The 18,520-nt window shown below is 53.6% G+C and overlaps 57 non-coding genes across 57 annotated transcripts; 38 read left to right on the top strand and 19 right to left on the bottom strand.

Moving 5' to 3' along the window:
• The first annotated feature begins 143 nt into the window (after window positions 1-143).
• Trnav-aac (transfer RNA valine (anticodon AAC)) lies at window positions 144-216 on the top strand. The gene has a single exon. It is a non-coding gene; the product is annotated as a tRNA-Val (tRNA).
• A 194-nt stretch (window positions 217-410) lies between these two features.
• On the bottom strand, window positions 411-482 carry Trnap-agg (transfer RNA proline (anticodon AGG)). Its single transcript has one exon. It is a non-coding gene; the product is annotated as a tRNA-Pro (tRNA).
• Window positions 483-884: 402 nt separating this feature from the next.
• On the top strand, window positions 885-957 carry Trnav-cac (transfer RNA valine (anticodon CAC)). The gene has a single exon. It is a non-coding gene; the product is annotated as a tRNA-Val (tRNA).
• Window positions 958-1,115: 158 nt separating this feature from the next.
• On the top strand, window positions 1,116-1,188 carry Trnav-aac (transfer RNA valine (anticodon AAC)). The gene has a single exon. It is a non-coding gene; the product is annotated as a tRNA-Val (tRNA).
• A 194-nt stretch (window positions 1,189-1,382) lies between these two features.
• Window positions 1,383-1,454, bottom strand: Trnap-agg (transfer RNA proline (anticodon AGG)). The gene has a single exon. It is a non-coding gene; the product is annotated as a tRNA-Pro (tRNA).
• Window positions 1,455-1,856: 402 nt separating this feature from the next.
• Trnav-cac (transfer RNA valine (anticodon CAC)) lies at window positions 1,857-1,929 on the top strand. Its single transcript has one exon. It is a non-coding gene; the product is annotated as a tRNA-Val (tRNA).
• Window positions 1,930-2,087: 158 nt separating this feature from the next.
• Window positions 2,088-2,160, top strand: Trnav-aac (transfer RNA valine (anticodon AAC)). Its single transcript has one exon. It is a non-coding gene; the product is annotated as a tRNA-Val (tRNA).
• Window positions 2,161-2,354: 194 nt separating this feature from the next.
• On the bottom strand, window positions 2,355-2,426 carry Trnap-agg (transfer RNA proline (anticodon AGG)). The gene has a single exon. It is a non-coding gene; the product is annotated as a tRNA-Pro (tRNA).
• A 402-nt stretch (window positions 2,427-2,828) lies between these two features.
• On the top strand, window positions 2,829-2,901 carry Trnav-cac (transfer RNA valine (anticodon CAC)). The gene has a single exon. It is a non-coding gene; the product is annotated as a tRNA-Val (tRNA).
• A 158-nt stretch (window positions 2,902-3,059) lies between these two features.
• On the top strand, window positions 3,060-3,132 carry Trnav-aac (transfer RNA valine (anticodon AAC)). The gene has a single exon. It is a non-coding gene; the product is annotated as a tRNA-Val (tRNA).
• A 194-nt stretch (window positions 3,133-3,326) lies between these two features.
• Trnap-agg (transfer RNA proline (anticodon AGG)) lies at window positions 3,327-3,398 on the bottom strand. The gene has a single exon. It is a non-coding gene; the product is annotated as a tRNA-Pro (tRNA).
• A 402-nt stretch (window positions 3,399-3,800) lies between these two features.
• Window positions 3,801-3,873, top strand: Trnav-cac (transfer RNA valine (anticodon CAC)). The gene has a single exon. It is a non-coding gene; the product is annotated as a tRNA-Val (tRNA).
• A 158-nt stretch (window positions 3,874-4,031) lies between these two features.
• On the top strand, window positions 4,032-4,104 carry Trnav-aac (transfer RNA valine (anticodon AAC)). Its single transcript has one exon. It is a non-coding gene; the product is annotated as a tRNA-Val (tRNA).
• Window positions 4,105-4,298: 194 nt separating this feature from the next.
• Window positions 4,299-4,370, bottom strand: Trnap-agg (transfer RNA proline (anticodon AGG)). The gene has a single exon. It is a non-coding gene; the product is annotated as a tRNA-Pro (tRNA).
• A 402-nt stretch (window positions 4,371-4,772) lies between these two features.
• Window positions 4,773-4,845, top strand: Trnav-cac (transfer RNA valine (anticodon CAC)). Its single transcript has one exon. It is a non-coding gene; the product is annotated as a tRNA-Val (tRNA).
• A 158-nt stretch (window positions 4,846-5,003) lies between these two features.
• Trnav-aac (transfer RNA valine (anticodon AAC)) lies at window positions 5,004-5,076 on the top strand. The gene has a single exon. It is a non-coding gene; the product is annotated as a tRNA-Val (tRNA).
• Window positions 5,077-5,270: 194 nt separating this feature from the next.
• Trnap-agg (transfer RNA proline (anticodon AGG)) lies at window positions 5,271-5,342 on the bottom strand. The gene has a single exon. It is a non-coding gene; the product is annotated as a tRNA-Pro (tRNA).
• A 402-nt stretch (window positions 5,343-5,744) lies between these two features.
• On the top strand, window positions 5,745-5,817 carry Trnav-cac (transfer RNA valine (anticodon CAC)). Its single transcript has one exon. It is a non-coding gene; the product is annotated as a tRNA-Val (tRNA).
• A 158-nt stretch (window positions 5,818-5,975) lies between these two features.
• On the top strand, window positions 5,976-6,048 carry Trnav-aac (transfer RNA valine (anticodon AAC)). The gene has a single exon. It is a non-coding gene; the product is annotated as a tRNA-Val (tRNA).
• A 194-nt stretch (window positions 6,049-6,242) lies between these two features.
• Trnap-agg (transfer RNA proline (anticodon AGG)) lies at window positions 6,243-6,314 on the bottom strand. The gene has a single exon. It is a non-coding gene; the product is annotated as a tRNA-Pro (tRNA).
• A 402-nt stretch (window positions 6,315-6,716) lies between these two features.
• On the top strand, window positions 6,717-6,789 carry Trnav-cac (transfer RNA valine (anticodon CAC)). Its single transcript has one exon. It is a non-coding gene; the product is annotated as a tRNA-Val (tRNA).
• Window positions 6,790-6,947: 158 nt separating this feature from the next.
• On the top strand, window positions 6,948-7,020 carry Trnav-aac (transfer RNA valine (anticodon AAC)). Its single transcript has one exon. It is a non-coding gene; the product is annotated as a tRNA-Val (tRNA).
• A 194-nt stretch (window positions 7,021-7,214) lies between these two features.
• Window positions 7,215-7,286, bottom strand: Trnap-agg (transfer RNA proline (anticodon AGG)). The gene has a single exon. It is a non-coding gene; the product is annotated as a tRNA-Pro (tRNA).
• Window positions 7,287-7,688: 402 nt separating this feature from the next.
• Trnav-cac (transfer RNA valine (anticodon CAC)) lies at window positions 7,689-7,761 on the top strand. The gene has a single exon. It is a non-coding gene; the product is annotated as a tRNA-Val (tRNA).
• Window positions 7,762-7,919: 158 nt separating this feature from the next.
• Window positions 7,920-7,992, top strand: Trnav-aac (transfer RNA valine (anticodon AAC)). Its single transcript has one exon. It is a non-coding gene; the product is annotated as a tRNA-Val (tRNA).
• Window positions 7,993-8,186: 194 nt separating this feature from the next.
• Window positions 8,187-8,258, bottom strand: Trnap-agg (transfer RNA proline (anticodon AGG)). Its single transcript has one exon. It is a non-coding gene; the product is annotated as a tRNA-Pro (tRNA).
• Window positions 8,259-8,660: 402 nt separating this feature from the next.
• On the top strand, window positions 8,661-8,733 carry Trnav-cac (transfer RNA valine (anticodon CAC)). Its single transcript has one exon. It is a non-coding gene; the product is annotated as a tRNA-Val (tRNA).
• Window positions 8,734-8,891: 158 nt separating this feature from the next.
• Trnav-aac (transfer RNA valine (anticodon AAC)) lies at window positions 8,892-8,964 on the top strand. Its single transcript has one exon. It is a non-coding gene; the product is annotated as a tRNA-Val (tRNA).
• Window positions 8,965-9,158: 194 nt separating this feature from the next.
• Trnap-agg (transfer RNA proline (anticodon AGG)) lies at window positions 9,159-9,230 on the bottom strand. Its single transcript has one exon. It is a non-coding gene; the product is annotated as a tRNA-Pro (tRNA).
• Window positions 9,231-9,632: 402 nt separating this feature from the next.
• Window positions 9,633-9,705, top strand: Trnav-cac (transfer RNA valine (anticodon CAC)). Its single transcript has one exon. It is a non-coding gene; the product is annotated as a tRNA-Val (tRNA).
• Window positions 9,706-9,863: 158 nt separating this feature from the next.
• Trnav-aac (transfer RNA valine (anticodon AAC)) lies at window positions 9,864-9,936 on the top strand. Its single transcript has one exon. It is a non-coding gene; the product is annotated as a tRNA-Val (tRNA).
• Window positions 9,937-10,130: 194 nt separating this feature from the next.
• Trnap-agg (transfer RNA proline (anticodon AGG)) lies at window positions 10,131-10,202 on the bottom strand. Its single transcript has one exon. It is a non-coding gene; the product is annotated as a tRNA-Pro (tRNA).
• A 402-nt stretch (window positions 10,203-10,604) lies between these two features.
• Trnav-cac (transfer RNA valine (anticodon CAC)) lies at window positions 10,605-10,677 on the top strand. The gene has a single exon. It is a non-coding gene; the product is annotated as a tRNA-Val (tRNA).
• A 158-nt stretch (window positions 10,678-10,835) lies between these two features.
• Window positions 10,836-10,908, top strand: Trnav-aac (transfer RNA valine (anticodon AAC)). Its single transcript has one exon. It is a non-coding gene; the product is annotated as a tRNA-Val (tRNA).
• Window positions 10,909-11,102: 194 nt separating this feature from the next.
• Window positions 11,103-11,174, bottom strand: Trnap-agg (transfer RNA proline (anticodon AGG)). The gene has a single exon. It is a non-coding gene; the product is annotated as a tRNA-Pro (tRNA).
• Window positions 11,175-11,576: 402 nt separating this feature from the next.
• Trnav-cac (transfer RNA valine (anticodon CAC)) lies at window positions 11,577-11,649 on the top strand. Its single transcript has one exon. It is a non-coding gene; the product is annotated as a tRNA-Val (tRNA).
• A 158-nt stretch (window positions 11,650-11,807) lies between these two features.
• Window positions 11,808-11,880, top strand: Trnav-aac (transfer RNA valine (anticodon AAC)). The gene has a single exon. It is a non-coding gene; the product is annotated as a tRNA-Val (tRNA).
• A 194-nt stretch (window positions 11,881-12,074) lies between these two features.
• Window positions 12,075-12,146, bottom strand: Trnap-agg (transfer RNA proline (anticodon AGG)). Its single transcript has one exon. It is a non-coding gene; the product is annotated as a tRNA-Pro (tRNA).
• A 402-nt stretch (window positions 12,147-12,548) lies between these two features.
• Window positions 12,549-12,621, top strand: Trnav-cac (transfer RNA valine (anticodon CAC)). The gene has a single exon. It is a non-coding gene; the product is annotated as a tRNA-Val (tRNA).
• A 158-nt stretch (window positions 12,622-12,779) lies between these two features.
• Window positions 12,780-12,852, top strand: Trnav-aac (transfer RNA valine (anticodon AAC)). Its single transcript has one exon. It is a non-coding gene; the product is annotated as a tRNA-Val (tRNA).
• Window positions 12,853-13,046: 194 nt separating this feature from the next.
• On the bottom strand, window positions 13,047-13,118 carry Trnap-agg (transfer RNA proline (anticodon AGG)). Its single transcript has one exon. It is a non-coding gene; the product is annotated as a tRNA-Pro (tRNA).
• Window positions 13,119-13,520: 402 nt separating this feature from the next.
• Trnav-cac (transfer RNA valine (anticodon CAC)) lies at window positions 13,521-13,593 on the top strand. Its single transcript has one exon. It is a non-coding gene; the product is annotated as a tRNA-Val (tRNA).
• A 158-nt stretch (window positions 13,594-13,751) lies between these two features.
• Trnav-aac (transfer RNA valine (anticodon AAC)) lies at window positions 13,752-13,824 on the top strand. The gene has a single exon. It is a non-coding gene; the product is annotated as a tRNA-Val (tRNA).
• A 194-nt stretch (window positions 13,825-14,018) lies between these two features.
• On the bottom strand, window positions 14,019-14,090 carry Trnap-agg (transfer RNA proline (anticodon AGG)). Its single transcript has one exon. It is a non-coding gene; the product is annotated as a tRNA-Pro (tRNA).
• A 402-nt stretch (window positions 14,091-14,492) lies between these two features.
• Trnav-cac (transfer RNA valine (anticodon CAC)) lies at window positions 14,493-14,565 on the top strand. Its single transcript has one exon. It is a non-coding gene; the product is annotated as a tRNA-Val (tRNA).
• A 158-nt stretch (window positions 14,566-14,723) lies between these two features.
• On the top strand, window positions 14,724-14,796 carry Trnav-aac (transfer RNA valine (anticodon AAC)). The gene has a single exon. It is a non-coding gene; the product is annotated as a tRNA-Val (tRNA).
• A 194-nt stretch (window positions 14,797-14,990) lies between these two features.
• On the bottom strand, window positions 14,991-15,062 carry Trnap-agg (transfer RNA proline (anticodon AGG)). The gene has a single exon. It is a non-coding gene; the product is annotated as a tRNA-Pro (tRNA).
• Window positions 15,063-15,464: 402 nt separating this feature from the next.
• Trnav-cac (transfer RNA valine (anticodon CAC)) lies at window positions 15,465-15,537 on the top strand. Its single transcript has one exon. It is a non-coding gene; the product is annotated as a tRNA-Val (tRNA).
• A 158-nt stretch (window positions 15,538-15,695) lies between these two features.
• Window positions 15,696-15,768, top strand: Trnav-aac (transfer RNA valine (anticodon AAC)). The gene has a single exon. It is a non-coding gene; the product is annotated as a tRNA-Val (tRNA).
• Window positions 15,769-15,962: 194 nt separating this feature from the next.
• Window positions 15,963-16,034, bottom strand: Trnap-agg (transfer RNA proline (anticodon AGG)). The gene has a single exon. It is a non-coding gene; the product is annotated as a tRNA-Pro (tRNA).
• A 402-nt stretch (window positions 16,035-16,436) lies between these two features.
• Window positions 16,437-16,509, top strand: Trnav-cac (transfer RNA valine (anticodon CAC)). Its single transcript has one exon. It is a non-coding gene; the product is annotated as a tRNA-Val (tRNA).
• A 158-nt stretch (window positions 16,510-16,667) lies between these two features.
• Window positions 16,668-16,740, top strand: Trnav-aac (transfer RNA valine (anticodon AAC)). The gene has a single exon. It is a non-coding gene; the product is annotated as a tRNA-Val (tRNA).
• Window positions 16,741-16,934: 194 nt separating this feature from the next.
• Trnap-agg (transfer RNA proline (anticodon AGG)) lies at window positions 16,935-17,006 on the bottom strand. Its single transcript has one exon. It is a non-coding gene; the product is annotated as a tRNA-Pro (tRNA).
• Window positions 17,007-17,408: 402 nt separating this feature from the next.
• On the top strand, window positions 17,409-17,481 carry Trnav-cac (transfer RNA valine (anticodon CAC)). Its single transcript has one exon. It is a non-coding gene; the product is annotated as a tRNA-Val (tRNA).
• Window positions 17,482-17,639: 158 nt separating this feature from the next.
• On the top strand, window positions 17,640-17,712 carry Trnav-aac (transfer RNA valine (anticodon AAC)). The gene has a single exon. It is a non-coding gene; the product is annotated as a tRNA-Val (tRNA).
• Window positions 17,713-17,906: 194 nt separating this feature from the next.
• Window positions 17,907-17,978, bottom strand: Trnap-agg (transfer RNA proline (anticodon AGG)). Its single transcript has one exon. It is a non-coding gene; the product is annotated as a tRNA-Pro (tRNA).
• Window positions 17,979-18,380: 402 nt separating this feature from the next.
• On the top strand, window positions 18,381-18,453 carry Trnav-cac (transfer RNA valine (anticodon CAC)). The gene has a single exon. It is a non-coding gene; the product is annotated as a tRNA-Val (tRNA).
• The last annotated feature ends 67 nt before the right edge of the window (window positions 18,454-18,520 follow it).

The raw sequence follows: 18,520 nt of genomic DNA, 5'->3' as shown, positions 1-18,520 counted from the left end.
TGTCGTATTGTACTCCAGTGAGCCTCGTCGTGTGTGGATCTGCTGCATGTCCCTTCGTTTTGCAAGTACCACATTTATTGAATTTTTTAGTTACGATGGCAACATCACTACAAGTTGTCTATGAAGTAAGGTGCACATAAGCAGTTTCCGTGGTGTAGCGGTTATCACGTCTGCCTAACACGCAGAAGGTCCCCGGTTCGATCCCGGGCGGAAACACTTTTTCATCACTTTAAGCGAGACTTACTAACATGCATCTGCTACCATCTGTACCCGAAACCTTCGTAACTGCCTTCACGCGTCGGACCAGAGTGTCAATTGCTCACATCAAATAAGAAATTCATTTGATATTGGCGGCGAGCTTTTTGCGCTGACTCAGCCACTGACGTGCGATCAGTTTGCACAAAACGCTAGGGCTCGTCCGGGATTTGAACCCGGGACCTCCTGCACCCTAAGCAGGAATCATACCCCTAGACCAACGAGCCCTGTGACACGTCGCATGCCAGTTACTCCAGTCCCTCGATGTCTTCCAGGGTGCTCTGGCAGTCTCGTGTAGGCTGGCGGGATGGAGGCGGCGCGAATTCCCGCGGTCGGCGGCCTTCCTGGGCTATTGGTACCTTCATGTAGAGCTGCCGCTGGGCGCGCACTGCCTGCTGCTAAGGAGGTGATTGTTTTTGCTGATGTGACTTGCAATAACGACTGCGCGAAACGCCGCTATCTCGTTAGGGGTGCTACGGCAGACACCCTCTCGGGCACCCCGAAGACTTCTTGAGCCCTCGGCTGCGATGGGTTTCAGGCTGTCAAAAGAACTATGGTGTGTGCATGCGCGGACGAGAGAAAGGCTGAGGCGTATTCGAGTGCACAAGGAGGGACTGAGCGTGTCCGTCGTTTCCGTAGTGTAGCGGTTATCACGTCTGCTTCACACGCAGAATGTACCCGGTTCGATCCCGGGCGGGAACAGTGTTTTCCTGCCTATGTCGTATTGTACTCCAGTGAGCCTCGTCGTGTGTGGATCTGCTGCATGTCCCTTCGTTTTGCAAGTACCACATTTATTGAATTTTTTAGTTACGATGGCAACATCACTACAAGTTGTCTATGAAGTAAGGTGCACATAAGCAGTTTCCGTGGTGTAGCGGTTATCACGTCTGCCTAACACGCAGAAGGTCCCCGGTTCGATCCCGAGCGGAAACACTTTTTCATCACTTTAAGCGAGACTTACTAACATGCATCTGCTACCATCTGTACCCGAAACCTTCGTAACTGCCTTCACGCGTCGGACCAGAGTGTCAATTGCTCACATCAAATAAGAAATTCATTTGATATTGGCGGCGAGCTTTTTGCGCTGACTCAGCCACTGACGTGCGATCAGTTTGCACAAAACGCTAGGGCTCGTCCGGGATTTGAACCCGGGACCTCCTGCACCCTAAGCAGGAATCATACCCCTAGACCAACGAGCCCTGTGACACGTCGCATGCCAGTTACTCCAGTCCCTCGATGTCTTCCAGGGTGCTCTGGAAGTCTCGTGTAGGCTGGCGGGATGGAGGCGGCGCGAATTCCCGCGGTCGGCGGCCTTCCTGGGCTATTGGTACCTTCATGTAGAGCTGCCGCTGGGCGCGCACTGCCTGCTGCTAAGGAGGTGATTGTTTTTGCTGATGTGACTTGCAATAACGACTGCGCGAAACGCCGCTATCTCGTTAGGGGTGCTACGGCAGACACCCTCTCGGGCACCCCGAAGACTTCTTGAGCCCTCGGCTGCGATGGGTTTCAGGCTGTCAAAAGAACTATGGTGTGTGCATGCGCGGACGAGAGAAAGGCTGAGGCGTATTCGAGTGCACAAGGAGGGACGGAGCGTGTCCGTCGTTTCCGTAGTGTAGCGGTTATCACGTCTGCTTCACACGCAGAAGGTCCCCGGTTCGTTCCCGGGCGGGAACAGTATTTTCCTGCCTATGTCGTATTGTACTCCAGTGAGCCTCGTCGTGTGTGGATCTGCTGCATGTCCCTTCGTTTTGCAAGTACCACATTTATTGAATTTTTTAGTTACGATGGCAACATCACTACAAGTTGTCTATGAAGTAAGGTGCACATAAGCAGTTTCCGTGGTGTAGCGGTTATCACGTCTGCCTAACACGCAGAAGGTCCCCGGTTCGATCCCGAGCGGAAACACTTTTTCATCACTTTAAGCGAGACTTACTAACATGCATCTGCTACCATCTGTACCCGAAACCTTCGTAACTGCCTTCACGCGTCGGACCAGAGTGTCAATTGCTCACATCAAATAAGAAATTCATTTGATATTGGCGGCGAGCTTTTTGCGCTGACTCAGCCACTGACGTGCGATCAGTTTGCACAAAACGCTAGGGCTCGTCCGGGATTTGAACCCGGGACCTCCTGCACCCTAAGCAGGAATCATACCCCTAGACCAACGAGCCCTGTGACACGTCGCATGCCAGTTACTCCAGTCCCTCGATGTCTTCCAGGGTGCTCTGGAAGTCTCGTGTAGGCTGGCGGGATGGAGGCGGCGCGAATTCCCGCGGTCGGCGGCCTTCCTGGGCTATTGGTACCTTCATGTAGAGCTGCCGCTGGGCGCGCACTGCCTGCTGCTAAGGAGGTGATTGTTTTTGCTGATGTGACTTGCAATAACGACTGCGCGAAACGCCGCTATCTCGTTAGGGGTGCTACGGCAGACACCCTCTCGGGCACCCCGAAGACTTCTTGAGCCCTCGGCTGCGATGGGTTTCAGGCTGTCAAAAGAACTATGGTGTGTGCATGCGCGGACGAGAGAAAGGCTGAGGCGTATTCGAGTGCACAAGGAGGGACGGAGCGTGTCCGTCGTTTCCGTAGTGTAGCGGTTATCACGTCTGCTTCACACGCAGATGGTCCCCGGTTCGTTCCCGGGCGGGAACAGTATTTTCCTGCCTATGTCGTATTGTACTCCAGTGAGCCTCGTCGTGTGTGGATCTGCTGCATGTCCCTTCGTTTTGCAAGTACCACATTTATTGAATTTTTTAGTTACGATGGCAACATCACTACAAGTTGTCTATGAAGTAAGGTGCACATAAGCAGTTTCCGTGGTGTAGCGGTTATCACGTCTGCCTAACACGCAGAAGGTCCCCGGTTCGATCCCGAGCGGAAACACTTTTTCATCACTTTAAGCGAGACTTACTAACATGCATCTGCTACCATCTGTACCCGAAACCTTCGTAACTGCCTTCACGCGTCGGACCAGAGTGTCAATTGCTCACATCAAATAAGAAATTCATTTGATATTGGCGGCGAGCTTTTTGCGCTGACTCAGCCACTGACGTGCGATCAGTTTGCACAAAACGCTAGGGCTCGTCCGGGATTTGAACCCGGGACCTCCTGCACCCTAAGCAGGAATCATACCCCTAGACCAACGAGCCCTGTGACACGTCGCATGCCAGTTACTCCAGTCCCTCGATGTCTTCCAGGGTGCTCTGGAAGTCTCGTGTAGGCTGGCGGGATGGAGGCGGCGCGAATTCCCGCGGTCGGCGGCCTTCCTGGGCTATTGGTACCTTCATGTAGAGCTGCCGCTGGGCGCGCACTGCCTGCTGCTAAGGAGGTGATTGTTTTTGCTGATGTGACTTGCAATAACGACTGCGCGAAACGCCGCTATCTCGTTAGGGGTGCTACGGCAGACACCCTCTCGGGCACCCCGAAGACTTCTTGAGCCCTCGGCTGCGATGGGTTTCAGGCTGTCAAAAGAACTATGGTGTGTGCATGCGCGGACGAGAGAAAGGCTGAGGCGTATTCGAGTGCACAAGGAGGGACTGAGCGTGTCCGTCGTTTCCGTAGTGTAGCGGTTATCACGTCTGCTTCACACGCAGAAGGTACCCGGTTCGATCCCGGGCGGGAACAGTGTTTTCCTGCCTATGTCGTATTGTACTCCAGTGAGCCTCGTCGTGTGTGGATCTGCTGCATGTCCCTTCGTTTTGCAAGTACCACATTTATTGAATTTTTTAGTTACGATGGCAACATCACTACAAGTTGTCTATGAAGTAAGGTGCACATAAGCAGTTTCCGTGGTGTAGCGGTTATCACGTCTGCCTAACACGCAGAAGGTCCCCGGTTCGATACCGAGCGGAAACACTTTTTCATCACTTTAAGCGAGACTTACTAACATGCATCTGCTACCATCTGTACCCGAAACCTTCGTAACTGCCTTCACGCGTCGGACCAGAGTGTCAATTGCTCACATCAAATAAGAAATTCATTTGATATTGGCGGCGAGCTTTTTGCGCTGACTCAGCCACTGACGTGCGATCAGTTTGCACAAAACGCTAGGGCTCGTCCGGGATTTGAACCCGGGACCTCCTGCACCCTAAGCAGGAATCATACCCCTAGACCAACGAGCCCTGTGACACGTCGCATGCCAGTTACTCCAGTCCCTCGATGTCTTCCAGGGTGCTCTGGAAGTCTCGTGTAGGCTGGCGGGATGGAGGCGGCGCGAATTCCCGCGGTCGGCGGCCTTCCTGGGCTATTGGTACCTTCATGTAGAGCTGCCGCTGGGCGCGCACTGCCTGCTGCTAAGGAGGTGATTGTTTTTGCTGATGTGACTTGCAATAACGACTGCGCGAAACGCCGCTATCTCGTTAGGGGTGCTACGGCAGACACCCTCTCGGGCACCCCGAAGACTTCTTGAGCCCTCGGCTGCGATGGGTTTCAGGCTGTCAAAAGAACTATGGTGTGTGCATGCGCGGACGAGAGAAAGGCTGAGGCGTATTCGAGTGCACAAGGAGGGACTGAGCGTGTCCGTCGTTTCCGTAGTGTAGCGGTTATCACGTCTGCTTCACACGCAGAAGGTCCCCGGTTCGATCCCGGGCGGGAACAGTATTTTCCTGCCTATGTCGTATTGTACTCCAGTGAGCCTCGTCGTGTGTGGATCTGCTGCATGTCCCTTCGTTTTGCAAGTACCACATTTATTGAATTTTTTAGTTACGATGGCAACATCACTACAAGTTGTCTATGAAGTAAGGTGCACATAAGCAGTTTCCGTGGTGTAGCGGTTATCACGTCTGCCTAACACGCAGAAGGTCCCCGGTTCGATCCCGAGCGGAAACACTTTTTCATCACTTTAAGCGAGACTTACTAACATGCATCTGCTACCATCTGTACCCGAAACCTTCGTAACTGCCTTCACGCGTCGGACCAGAGTGTCAATTGCTCACATCAAATAAGAAATTCATTTGATATTGGCGGCGAGCTTTTTGCGCTGACTCAGCCACTGACGTGCGATCAGTTTGCACAAAACGCTAGGGCTCGTCCGGGATTTGAACCCGGGACCTCCTGCACCCTAAGCAGGAATCATACCCCTAGACCAACGAGCCCTGTGACACGTCGCATGCCAGTTACTCCAGTCCCTCGATGTCTTCCAGGGTGCTCTGGAAGTCTCGTGTAGGCTGGCGGGATGGAGGCGGCGCGAATTCCCGCGGTCGGCGGCCTTCCTGGGCTATTGGTACCTTCATGTAGAGCTGCCGCTGGGCGCGCACTGCCTGCTGCTAAGGAGGTGATTGTTTTTGCTGATGTGACTTGCAATAACGACTGCGCGAAACGCCGCTATCTCGTTAGGGGTGCTACGGCAGACACCCTCTCGGGCACCCCGAAGACTTCTTGAGCCCTCGGCTGCGATGGGTTTCAGGCTGTCAAAAGAACTATGGTGTGTGCATGCGCGGACGAGAGAAAGGCTGAGGCGTATTCGAGTGCACAAGGAGGGACTGAGCGTGTCCGTCGTTTCCGTAGTGTAGCGGTTATCACGTCTGCTTCACACGCAGAAGGTCCCCGGTTCGATCCCGGGCGGGAACAGTATTTTCCTGCCTATGTCGTATTGTACTCCAGTGAGCCTCGTCGTGTGTGGATCTGCTGCATGTCCCTTCGTTTTGCAAGTACCACATTTATTGAATTTTTTAGTTACGATGGCAACATCACTACAAGTTGTCTATGAAGTAAGGTGCACATAAGCAGTTTCCGTGGTGTAGCGGTTATCACGTCTGCCTAACACGCAGAAGGTCCCCGGTTCGATCCCGGGCGGAAACACTTTTTCATCACTTTAAGCGAGACTTACTAACATGCATCTGCTACCATCTGTACCCGAAACCTTCGTAACTGCCTTCACGCGTCGGACCAGAGTGTCAATTGCTCACATCAAATAAGAAATTCATTTGATATTGGCGGCGAGCTTTTTGCGCTGACTCAGCCACTGACGTGCGATCAGTTTGCACAAAACGCTAGGGCTCGTCCGGGATTTGAACCCGGGACCTCCTGCACCCTAAGCAGGAATCATACCCCTAGACCAACGAGCCCTGTGACACGTCGCATGCCAGTTACTCCAGTCCCTCGATGTCTTCCAGGGTGCTCTGGCAGTCTCGTGTAGGCTGGCGGGATGGAGGCGGCGCGAATTCCCGCGGTCGGCGGCCTTCCTGGGCTATTGGTACCTTCATGTAGAGCTGCCGCTGGGCGCGCACTGCCTGCTGCTAAGGAGGTGATTGTTTTTGCTGATGTGACTTGCAATAACGACTGCGCGAAACGCCGCTATCTCGTTAGGGGTGCTACGGCAGACACCCTCTCGGGCACCCCGAAGACTTCTTGAGCCCTCGGCTGCGATGGGTTTCAGGCTGTCAAAAGAACTATGGTGTGTGCATGCGCGGACGAGAGAAAGGCTGAGGCGTATTCGAGTGCAGAAGGAGAGACTGAGCGTGTCCGTCGTTTCCGTAGTGTAGCGGTTATCACGTCTGCTTCACACGCAGAATGTACCCGGTTCGATCCCGGGCGGGAACAGTGTTTTCCTGCCTATGTCGTATTGTACTCCAGTGAGCCTCGTCGTGTGTGGATCTGCTGCATGTCCCTTCGTTTTGCAAGTACCACATTTATTGAATTTTTTAGTTACGATGGCAACATCACTACAAGTTGTCTATGAAGTAAGGTGCACATAAGCAGTTTCCGTGGTGTAGCGGTTATCACGTCTGCCTAACACGCAGAAGGTCCCCGGTTCGATCCCGAGCGGAAACACTTTTTCATCACTTTAAGCGAGACTTACTAACATGCATCTGCTACCATCTGTACCCGAAACCTTCGTAACTGCCTTCACGCGTCGGACCAGAGTGTCAATTGCTCACATCAAATAAGAAATTCATTTGATATTGGCGGCGAGCTTTTTGCGCTGACTCAGCCACTGACGTGCGATCAGTTTGCACAAAACGCTAGGGCTCGTCCGGGATTTGAACCCGGGACCTCCTGCACCCTAAGCAGGAATCATACCCCTAGACCAACGAGCCCTGTGACACGTCGCATGCCAGTTACTCCAGTCCCTCGATGTCTTCCAGGGTGCTCTGGAAGTCTCGTGTAGGCTGGCGGGATGGAGGCGGCGCGAATTCCCGCGGTCGGCGGCCTTCCTGGGCTATTGGTACCTTCATGTAGAGCTGCCGCTGGGCGCGCACTGCCTGCTGCTAAGGAGGTGATTGTTTTTGCTGATGTGACTTGCAATAACGACTGCGCGAAACGCCGCTATCTCGTTAGGGGTGCTACGGCAGACACCCTCTCGGGCACCCCGAAGACTTCTTGAGCCCTCGGCTGCGATGGGTTTCAGGCTGTCAAAAGAACTATGGTGTGTGCATGCGCGGACGAGAGAAAGGCTGAGGCGTATTCGAGTGCACAAGGAGGGACGGAGCGTGTCCGTCGTTTCCGTAGTGTAGCGGTTATCACGTCTGCTTCACACGCAGATGGTCCCCGGTTCGTTCCCGGGCGGGAACAGTATTTTCCTGCCTATGTCGTATTGTACTCCAGTGAGCCTCGTCGTGTGTGGATCTGCTGCATGTCCCTTCGTTTTGCAAGTACCACATTTATTGAATTTTTTAGTTACGATGGCAACATCACTACAAGTTGTCTATGAAGTAAGGTGCACATAAGCAGTTTCCGTGGTGTAGCGGTTATCACGTCTGCCTAACACGCAGAAGGTCCCCGGTTCGATCCCGAGCGGAAACACTTTTTCATCACTTTAAGCGAGACTTACTAACATGCATCTGCTACCATCTGTACCCGAAACCTTCGTAACTGCCTTCACGCGTCGGACCAGAGTGTCAATTGCTCACATCAAATAAGAAATTCATTTGATATTGGCGGCGAGCTTTTTGCGCTGACTCAGCCACTGACGTGCGATCAGTTTGCACAAAACGCTAGGGCTCGTCCGGGATTTGAACCCGGGACCTCCTGCACCCTAAGCAGGAATCATACCCCTAGACCAACGAGCCCTGTGACACGTCGCATGCCAGTTACTCCAGTCCCTCGATGTCTTCCAGGGTGCTCTGGAAGTCTCGTGTAGGCTGGCGGGATGGAGGCGGCGCGAATTCCCGCGGTCGGCGGCCTTCCTGGGCTATTGGTACCTTCATGTAGAGCTGCCGCTGGGCGCGCACTGCCTGCTGCTAAGGAGGTGATTGTTTTTGCTGATGTGACTTGCAATAACGACTGCGCGAAACGCCGCTATCTCGTTAGGGGTGCTACGGCAGACACCCTCTCGGGCACCCCGAAGACTTCTTGAGCCCTCGGCTGCGATGGGTTTCAGGCTGTCAAAAGAACTATGGTGTGTGCATGCGCGGACGAGAGAAAGGCTGAGGCGTATTCGAGTGCACAAGGAGGGACTGAGCGTGTCCGTCGTTTCCGTAGTGTAGCGGTTATCACGTCTGCTTCACACGCAGAAGGTACCCGGTTCGATCCCGGGCGGGAACAGTGTTTTCCTGCCTATGTCGTATTGTACTCCAGTGAGCCTCGTCGTGTGTGGATCTGCTGCATGTCCCTTCGTTTTGCAAGTACCACATTTATTGAATTTTTTAGTTACGATGGCAACATCACTACAAGTTGTCTATGAAGTAAGGTGCACATAAGCAGTTTCCGTGGTGTAGCGGTTATCACGTCTGCCTAACACGCAGAAGGTCCCCGGTTCGATACCGAGCGGAAACACTTTTTCATCACTTTAAGCGAGACTTACTAACATGCATCTGCTACCATCTGTACCCGAAACCTTCGTAACTGCCTTCACGCGTCGGACCAGAGTGTCAATTGCTCACATCAAATAAGAAATTCATTTGATATTGGCGGCGAGCTTTTTGCGCTGACTCAGCCACTGACGTGCGATCAGTTTGCACAAAACGCTAGGGCTCGTCCGGGATTTGAACCCGGGACCTCCTGCACCCTAAGCAGGAATCATACCCCTAGACCAACGAGCCCTGTGACACGTCGCATGCCAGTTACTCCAGTCCCTCGATGTCTTCCAGGGTGCTCTGGAAGTCTCGTGTAGGCTGGCGGGATGGAGGCGGCGCGAATTCCCGCGGTCGGCGGCCTTCCTGGGCTATTGGTACCTTCATGTAGAGCTGCCGCTGGGCGCGCACTGCCTGCTGCTAAGGAGGTGATTGTTTTTGCTGATGTGACTTGCAATAACGACTGCGCGAAACGCCGCTATCTCGTTAGGGGTGCTACGGCAGACACCCTCTCGGGCACCCCGAAGACTTCTTGAGCCCTCGGCTGCGATGGGTTTCAGGCTGTCAAAAGAACTATGGTGTGTGCATGCGCGGACGAGAGAAAGGCTGAGGCGTATTCGAGTGCACAAGGAGGGACTGAGCGTGTCCGTCGTTTCCGTAGTGTAGCGGTTATCACGTCTGCTTCACACGCAGAAGGTCCCCGGTTCGATCCCGGGCGGGAACAGTATTTTCCTGCCTATGTCGTATTGTACTCCAGTGAGCCTCGTCGTGTGTGGATCTGCTGCATGTCCCTTCGTTTTGCAAGTACCACATTTATTGAATTTTTTAGTTACGATGGCAACATCACTACAAGTTGTCTATGAAGTAAGGTGCACATAAGCAGTTTCCGTGGTGTAGCGGTTATCACGTCTGCCTAACACGCAGAAGGTCCCCGGTTCGATCCCGGGCGGAAACACTTTTTCATCACTTTAAGCGAGACTTACTAACATGCATCTGCTACCATCTGTACCCGAAACCTTCGTAACTGCCTTCACGCGTCGGACCAGAGTGTCAATTGCTCACATCAAATAAGAAATTCATTTGATATTGGCGGCGAGCTTTTTGCGCTGACTCAGCCACTGACGTGCGATCAGTTTGCACAAAACGCTAGGGCTCGTCCGGGATTTGAACCCGGGACCTCCTGCACCCTAAGCAGGAATCATACCCCTAGACCAACGAGCCCTGTGACACGTCGCATGCCAGTTACTCCAGTCCCTCGATGTCTTCCAGGGTGCTCTGGCAGTCTCGTGTAGGCTGGCGGGATGGAGGCGGCGCGAATTCCCGCGGTCGGCGGCCTTCCTGGGCTATTGGTACCTTCATGTAGAGCTGCCGCTGGGCGCGCACTGCCTGCTGCTAAGGAGGTGATTGTTTTTGCTGATGTGACTTGCAATAACGACTGCGCGAAACGCCGCTATCTCGTTAGGGGTGCTACGGCAGACACCCTCTCGGGCACCCCGAAGACTTCTTGAGCCCTCGGCTGCGATGGGTTTCAGGCTGTCAAAAGAACTATGGTGTGTGCATGCGCGGACGAGAGAAAGGCTGAGGCGTATTCGAGTGCACAAGGAGGGACTGAGCGTGTCCGTCGTTTCCGTAGTGTAGCGGTTATCACGTCTGCTTCACACGCAGAATGTACCCGGTTCGATCCCGGGCGGGAACAGTGTTTTCCTGCCTATGTCGTATTGTACTCCAGTGAGCCTCGTCGTGTGTGGATCTGCTGCATGTCCCTTCGTTTTGCAAGTACCACATTTATTGAATTTTTTAGTTACGATGGCAACATCACTACAAGTTGTCTATGAAGTAAGGTGCACATAAGCAGTTTCCGTGGTGTAGCGGTTATCACGTCTGCCTAACACGCAGAAGGTCCCCGGTTCGATACCGAGCGGAAACACTTTTTCATCACTTTAAGCGAGACTTACTAACATGCATCTGCTACCATCTGTACCCGAAACCTTCGTAACTGCCTTCACGCGTCGGACCAGAGTGTCAATTGCTCACATCAAATAAGAAATTCATTTGATATTGGCGGCGAGCTTTTTGCGCTGACTCAGCCACTGACGTGCGATCAGTTTGCACAAAACGCTAGGGCTCGTCCGGGATTTGAACCCGGGACCTCCTGCACCCTAAGCAGGAATCATACCCCTAGACCAACGAGCCCTGTGACACGTCGCATGCCAGTTACTCCAGTCCCTGGATGTCTTCCAGGGTGCTCTGGAAGTCTCGTGTAGGCTGGCGGGATGGAGGCGGCGCGAATTCCCGCGGTCGGCGGCCTTCCTGGGCTATTGGTACCTTCATGTAGAGCTGCCGCTGGGCGCGCACTGCCTGCTGCTAAGGAGGTGATTGTTTTTGCTGATGTGACTTGCAATAACGACTGCGCGAAACGCCGCTATCTCGTTAGGGGTGCTACGGCAGACACCCTCTCGGGCACCCCGAAGACTTCTTGAGCCCTCGGCTGCGATGGGTTTCAGGCTGTCAAAAGAACTATGGTGTGTGCATGCGCGGACGAGAGAAAGGCTGAGGCGTATTCGAGTGCACAAGGAGGGACTGAGCGTGTCCGTCGTTTCCGTAGTGTAGCGGTTATCACGTCTGCTTCACACGCAGAAGGTACCCGGTTCGATCCCGGGCGGGAACAGTATTTTCCTGCCTATGTCGTATTGTACTCCAGTGAGCCTCGTCGTGTGTGGATCTGCTGCATGTCCCTTCGTTTTGCAAGTACCACATTTATTGAATTTTTTAGTTACGATGGCAACATCACTACAAGTTGTCTATGAAGTAAGGTGCACATAAGCAGTTTCCGTGGTGTAGCGGTTATCACGTCTGCCTAACACGCAGAAGGTCCCCGGTTCGATCCCGAGCGGAAACACTTTTTCATCACTTTAAGCGAGACTTACTAACATGCATCTGCTACCATCTGTACCCGAAACCTTCGTAACTGCCTTCACGCGTCGGACCAGAGTGTCAATTGCTCACATCAAATAAGAAATTCATTTGATATTGGCGGCGAGCTTTTTGCGCTGACTCAGCCACTGACGTGCGATCAGTTTGCACAAAACGCTAGGGCTCGTCCGGGATTTGAACCCGGGACCTCCTGCACCCTAAGCAGGAATCATACCCCTAGACCAACGAGCCCTGTGACACGTCGCATGCCAGTTACTCCAGTCCCTCGATGTCTTCCAGGGTGCTCTGGAAGTCTCGTGTAGGCTGGCGGGATGGAGGCGGCGCGAATTCCCGCGGTCGGCGGCCTTCCTGGGCTATTGGTACCTTCATGTAGAGCTGCCGCTGGGCGCGCACTGCCTGCTGCTAAGGAGGTGATTGTTTTTGCTGATGTGACTTGCAATAACGACTGCGCGAAACGCCGCTATCTCGTTAGGGGTGCTACGGCAGACACCCTCTCGGGCACCCCGAAGACTTCTTGAGCCCTCGGCTGCGATGGGTTTCAGGCTGTCAAAAGAACTATGGTGTGTGCATGCGCGGACGAGAGAAAGGCTGAGGCGTATTCGAGTGCACAAGGAGGGACTGAGCGTGTCCGTCGTTTCCGTAGTGTAGCGGTTATCACGTCTGCTTCACACGCAGAAGGTCCCCGGTTCGATCCCGGGCGGGAACAGTATTTTCCTGCCTATGTCGTATTGTACTCCAGTGAGCCTCGTCGTGTGTGGATCTGCTGCATGTCCCTTCGTTTTGCAAGTACCACATTTATTGAATTTTTTAGTTACGATGGCAACATCACTACAAGTTGTCTATGAAGTAAGGTGCACATAAGCAGTTTCCGTGGTGTAGCGGTTATCACGTCTGCCTAACACGCAGAAGGTCCCCGGTTCGATCCCGGGCGGAAACACTTTTTCATCACTTTAAGCGAGACTTACTAACATGCATCTGCTACCATCTGTACCCGAAACCTTCGTAACTGCCTTCACGCGTCGGACCAGAGTGTCAATTGCTCACATCAAATAAGAAATTCATTTGATATTGGCGGCGAGCTTTTTGCGCTGACTCAGCCACTGACGTGCGATCAGTTTGCACAAAACGCTAGGGCTCGTCCGGGATTTGAACCCGGGACCTCCTGCACCCTAAGCAGGAATCATACCCCTAGACCAACGAGCCCTGTGACACGTCGCATGCCAGTTACTCCAGTCCCTCGATGTCTTCCAGGGTGCTCTGGAAGTCTCGTGTAGGCTGGCGGGATGGAGGCGGCGCGAATTCCCGCGGTCGGCGGCCTTCCTGGGCTATTGGTACCTTCATGTAGAGCTGCCGCTGGGCGCGCACTGCCTGCTGCTAAGGAGGTGATTGTTTTTGCTGATGTGACTTGCAATAACGACTGCGCGAAACGCCGCTATCTCGTTAGGGGTGCTACGGCAGACACCCTCTCGGGCACCCCGAAGACTTCTTGAGCCCTCGGCTGCGATGGGTTTCAGGCTGTCAAAAGAACTATGGTGTGTGCATGCGCGGACGAGAGAAAGGCTGAGGCGTATTCGAGTGCACAAGGAGGGACTGAGCGTGTCCGTCGTTTCCGTAGTGTAGCGGTTATCACGTCTGCTTCACACGCAGAAGGTACCCGGTTCGATCCCGGGCGGGAACAGTATTTTCCTGCCTATGTCGTATTGTACTCCAGTGAGCCTCGTCGTGTGTGGATCTGCTGCATGTCCCTTCGTTTTGCAAGTACCACATTTATTGAATTTTTTAGTTACGATGGCAACATCACTACAAGTTGTCTATGAAGTAAGGTGCACATAAGCAGTTTCCGTGGTGTAGCGGTTATCACGTCTGCCTAACACGCAGAAGGTCCCCGGTTCGATCCCGAGCGGAAACACTTTTTCATCACTTTAAGCGAGACTTACTAACATGCATCTGCTACCATCTGTACCCGAAACCTTCGTAACTGCCTTCACGCGTCGGACCAGAGTGTCAATTGCTCACATCAAATAAGAAATTCATTTGATATTGGCGGCGAGCTTTTTGCGCTGACTCAGCCACTGACGTGCGATCAGTTTGCACAAAACGCTAGGGCTCGTCCGGGATTTGAACCCGGGACCTCCTGCACCCTAAGCAGGAATCATACCCCTAGACCAACGAGCCCTGTGACACGTCGCATGCCAGTTACTCCAGTCCCTCGATGTCTTCCAGGGTGCTCTGGAAGTCTCGTGTAGGCTGGCGGGATGGAGGCGGCGCGAATTCCCGCGGTCGGCGGCCTTCCTGGGCTATTGGTACCTTCATGTAGAGCTGCCGCTGGGCGCGCACTGCCTGCTGCTAAGGAGGTGATTGTTTTTGCTGATGTGACTTGCAATAACGACTGCGCGAAACGCCGCTATCTCGTTAGGGGTGCTACGGCAGACACCCTCTCGGGCACCCCGAAGACTTCTTGAGCCCTCGGCTGCGATGGGTTTCAGGCTGTCAAAAGAACTATGGTGTGTGCATGCGCGGACGAGAGAAAGGCTGAGGCGTATTCGAGTGCACAAGGAGGGACTGAGCGTGTCCGTCGTTTCCGTAGTGTAGCGGTTATCACGTCTGCTTCACACGCAGAATGTACCCGGTTCGATCCCGGGCGGGAACAGTGTTTTCCTGCCTATGTCGTATTGTACTCCAGTGAGCCTCGTCGTGTGTGGATCTGCTGCATGTCCCTTCGTTTTGCAAGTACCACATTTATTGAATTTTTTAGTTACGATGGCAACATCACTACAAGTTGTCTATGAAGTAAGGTGCACATAAGCAGTTTCCGTGGTGTAGCGGTTATCACGTCTGCCTAACACGCAGAAGGTCCCCGGTTCGATACCGAGCGGAAACACTTTTTCATCACTTTAAGCGAGACTTACTAACATGCATCTGCTACCATCTGTACCCGAAACCTTCGTAACTGCCTTCACGCGTCGGACCAGAGTGTCAATTGCTCACATCAAATAAGAAATTCATTTGATATTGGCGGCGAGCTTTTTGCGCTGACTCAGCCACTGACGTGCGATCAGTTTGCACAAAACGCTAGGGCTCGTCCGGGATTTGAACCCGGGACCTCCTGCACCCTAAGCAGGAATCATACCCCTAGACCAACGAGCCCTGTGACACGTCGCATGCCAGTTACTCCAGTCCCTGGATGTCTTCCAGGGTGCTCTGGAAGTCTCGTGTAGGCTGGCGGGATGGAGGCGGCGCGAATTCCCGCGGTCGGCGGCCTTCCTGGGCTATTGGTACCTTCATGTAGAGCTGCCGCTGGGCGCGCACTGCCTGCTGCTAAGGAGGTGATTGTTTTTGCTGATGTGACTTGCAATAACGACTGCGCGAAACGCCGCTATCTCGTTAGGGGTGCTACGGCAGACACCCTCTCGGGCACCCCGAAGACTTCTTGAGCCCTCGGCTGCGATGGGTTTCAGGCTGTCAAAAGAACTATGGTGTGTGCATGCGCGGACGAGAGAAAGGCTGAGGCGTATTCGAGTGCACAAGGAGGGACTGAGCGTGTCCGTCGTTTCCGTAGTGTAGCGGTTATCACGTCTGCTTCACACGCAGAAGGTACCCGGTTCGATCCCGGGCGGGAACAGTATTTTCCTGCCTATGTCGTATTGTACTCCAGTGAGCCTCGTCGTGTGTGGATCTGCTGCATGTCCCTTCGTTTTGCAAGTACCACATTTATTGAATTTTTTAGTTACGATGGCAACATCACTACAAGTTGTCTATGAAGTAAGGTGCACATAAGCAGTTTCCGTGGTGTAGCGGTTATCACGTCTGCCTAACACGCAGAAGGTCCCCGGTTCGATCCCGAGCGGAAACACTTTTTCATCACTTTAAGCGAGACTTACTAACATGCATCTGCTACCATCTGTACCCGAAACCTTCGTAACTGCCTTCACGCGTCGGACCAGAGTGTCAATTGCTCACATCAAATAAGAAATTCATTTGATATTGGCGGCGAGCTTTTTGCGCTGACTCAGCCACTGACGTGCGATCAGTTTGCACAAAACGCTAGGGCTCGTCCGGGATTTGAACCCGGGACCTCCTGCACCCTAAGCAGGAATCATACCCCTAGACCAACGAGCCCTGTGACACGTCGCATGCCAGTTACTCCAGTCCCTCGATGTCTTCCAGGGTGCTCTGGAAGTCTCGTGTAGGCTGGCGGGATGGAGGCGGCGCGAATTCCCGCGGTCGGCGGCCTTCCTGGGCTATTGGTACCTTCATGTAGAGCTGCCGCTGGGCGCGCACTGCCTGCTGCTAAGGAGGTGATTGTTTTTGCTGATGTGACTTGCAATAACGACTGCGCGAAACGCCGCTATCTCGTTAGGGGTGCTACGGCAGACACCCTCTCGGGCACCCCGAAGACTTCTTGAGCCCTCGGCTGCGATGGGTTTCAGGCTGTCAAAAGAACTATGGTGTGTGCATGCGCGGACGAGAGAAAGGCTGAGGCGTATTCGAGTGCACAAGGAGGGACTGAGCGTGTCCGTCGTTTCCGTAGTGTAGCGGTTATCACGTCTGCTTCACACGCAGAAGGTCCCCGGTTCGATCCCGGGCGGGAACAGTATTTTCCTGCCTATGTCGTATTGTACTCCAGTGAGCCTCGTCGTGTGTGGATCTGCTGCATGTCCCTTCGTTTTGCAAGTACCACATTTATTGAATTTTTTAGTTACGATGGCAACATCACTACAAGTTGTCTATGAAGTAAGGTGCACATAAGCAGTTTCCGTGGTGTAGCGGTTATCACGTCTGCCTAACACGCAGAAGGTCCCCGGTTCGATCCCGGGCGGAAACACTTTTTCATCACTTTAAGCGAGACTTACTAACATGCATCTGCTACCATCTGTACCCGAAACCTTCGTAACTGCCTTCACGCGTCGGACCAGAGTGTCAATTGCTCACATCAAATAAGAAATTCATTTGATATTGGCGGCGAGCTTTTTGCGCTGACTCAGCCACTGACGTGCGATCAGTTTGCACAAAACGCTAGGGCTCGTCCGGGATTTGAACCCGGGACCTCCTGCACCCTAAGCAGGAATCATACCCCTAGACCAACGAGCCCTGTGACACGTCGCATGCCAGTTACTCCAGTCCCTCGATGTCTTCCAGGGTGCTCTGGCAGTCTCGTGTAGGCTGGCGGGATGGAGGCGGCGCGAATTCCCGCGGTCGGCGGCCTTCCTGGGCTATTGGTACCTTCATGTAGAGCTGCCGCTGGGCGCGCACTGCCTGCTGCTAAGGAGGTGATTGTTTTTGCTGATGTGACTTGCAATAACGACTGCGCGAAACGCCGCTATCTCGTTAGGGGTGCTACGGCAGACACCCTCTCGGGCACCCCGAAGACTTCTTGAGCCCTCGGCTGCGATGGGTTTCAGGCTGTCAAAAGAACTATGGTGTGTGCATGCGCGGACGAGAGAAAGGCTGAGGCGTATTCGAGTGCACAAGGAGGGACTGAGCGTGTCCGTCGTTTCCGTAGTGTAGCGGTTATCACGTCTGCTTCACACGCAGAATGTACCCGGTTCGATCCCGGGCGGGAACAGTGTTTTCCTGCCTATGTCGTATTGTACTCCAGTGAGTCTCGTCGTGTGTGGATCTGCTGCATGTCCCTTCGTTTTGCAAGTACCACATTTATTGAATTTTTTAGTTACGATGGCAACATCACTACAAGTTGTCTATGAAGTAAGGTGCACATAAGCAGTTTCCGTGGTGTAGCGGTTATCACGTCTGCCTAACACGCAGAAGGTCCCCGGTTCGATCCCGAGCGGAAACACTTTTTCATCACTTTAAGCGAGACTTACTAACATGCATCTGCTACCATCTGTACCCGAAACCTTCGTAACTGCCTTCACGCGTCGGACCAGAGTGTCAATTGCTCACATCAAATAAGAAATTCATTTGATATTGGCGGCGAGCTTTTTGCGCTGACTCAGCCACTGACGTGCGATCAGTTTGCACAAAACGCTAGGGCTCGTCCGGGATTTGAACCCGGGACCTCCTGCACCCTAAGCAGGAATCATACCCCTAGACCAACGAGCCCTGTGACACGTCGCATGCCAGTTACTCCAGTCCCTCGATGTCTTCCAGGGTGCTCTGGAAGTCTCGTGTAGGCTGGCGGGATGGAGGCGGCGCGAATTCCCGCGGTCGGCGGCCTTCCTGGGCTATTGGTACCTTCATGTAGAGCTGCCGCTGGGCGCGCACTGCCTGCTGCTAAGGAGGTGATTGTTTTTGCTGATGTGACTTGCAATAACGACTGCGCGAAACGCCGCTATCTCGTTAGGGGTGCTACGGCAGACACCCTCTCGGGCACCCCGAAGACTTCTTGAGCCCTCGGCTGCGATGGGTTTCAGGCTGTCAAAAGAACTATGGTGTGTGCATGCGCGGACGAGAGAAAGGCTGAGGCGTATTCGAGTGCACAAGGAGGGACGGAGCGTGTCCGTCGTTTCCGTAGTGTAGCGGTTATCACGTCTGCTTCACACGCAGAAGGTCCCCGGTTCGATCCCGGGCGGGAACAGTATTTTCCTGCCTATGTCGTATTGTACTCCAGTGAGCCTCGTCGTGTGTGGATCTGCTGCATGTCC

Source organism: Schistocerca cancellata, chromosome 2 (genome assembly GCF_023864275.1).
Source record: "Schistocerca cancellata isolate TAMUIC-IGC-003103 chromosome 2, iqSchCanc2.1, whole genome shotgun sequence".
Classification (NCBI taxonomy): Eukaryota; Metazoa; Arthropoda; class Insecta; order Orthoptera; family Acrididae; genus Schistocerca; species Schistocerca cancellata.
The sequence above is the reverse complement of the archived record's forward strand: the minus strand, read 5'-3'. Positions and strand labels throughout refer to the sequence as shown.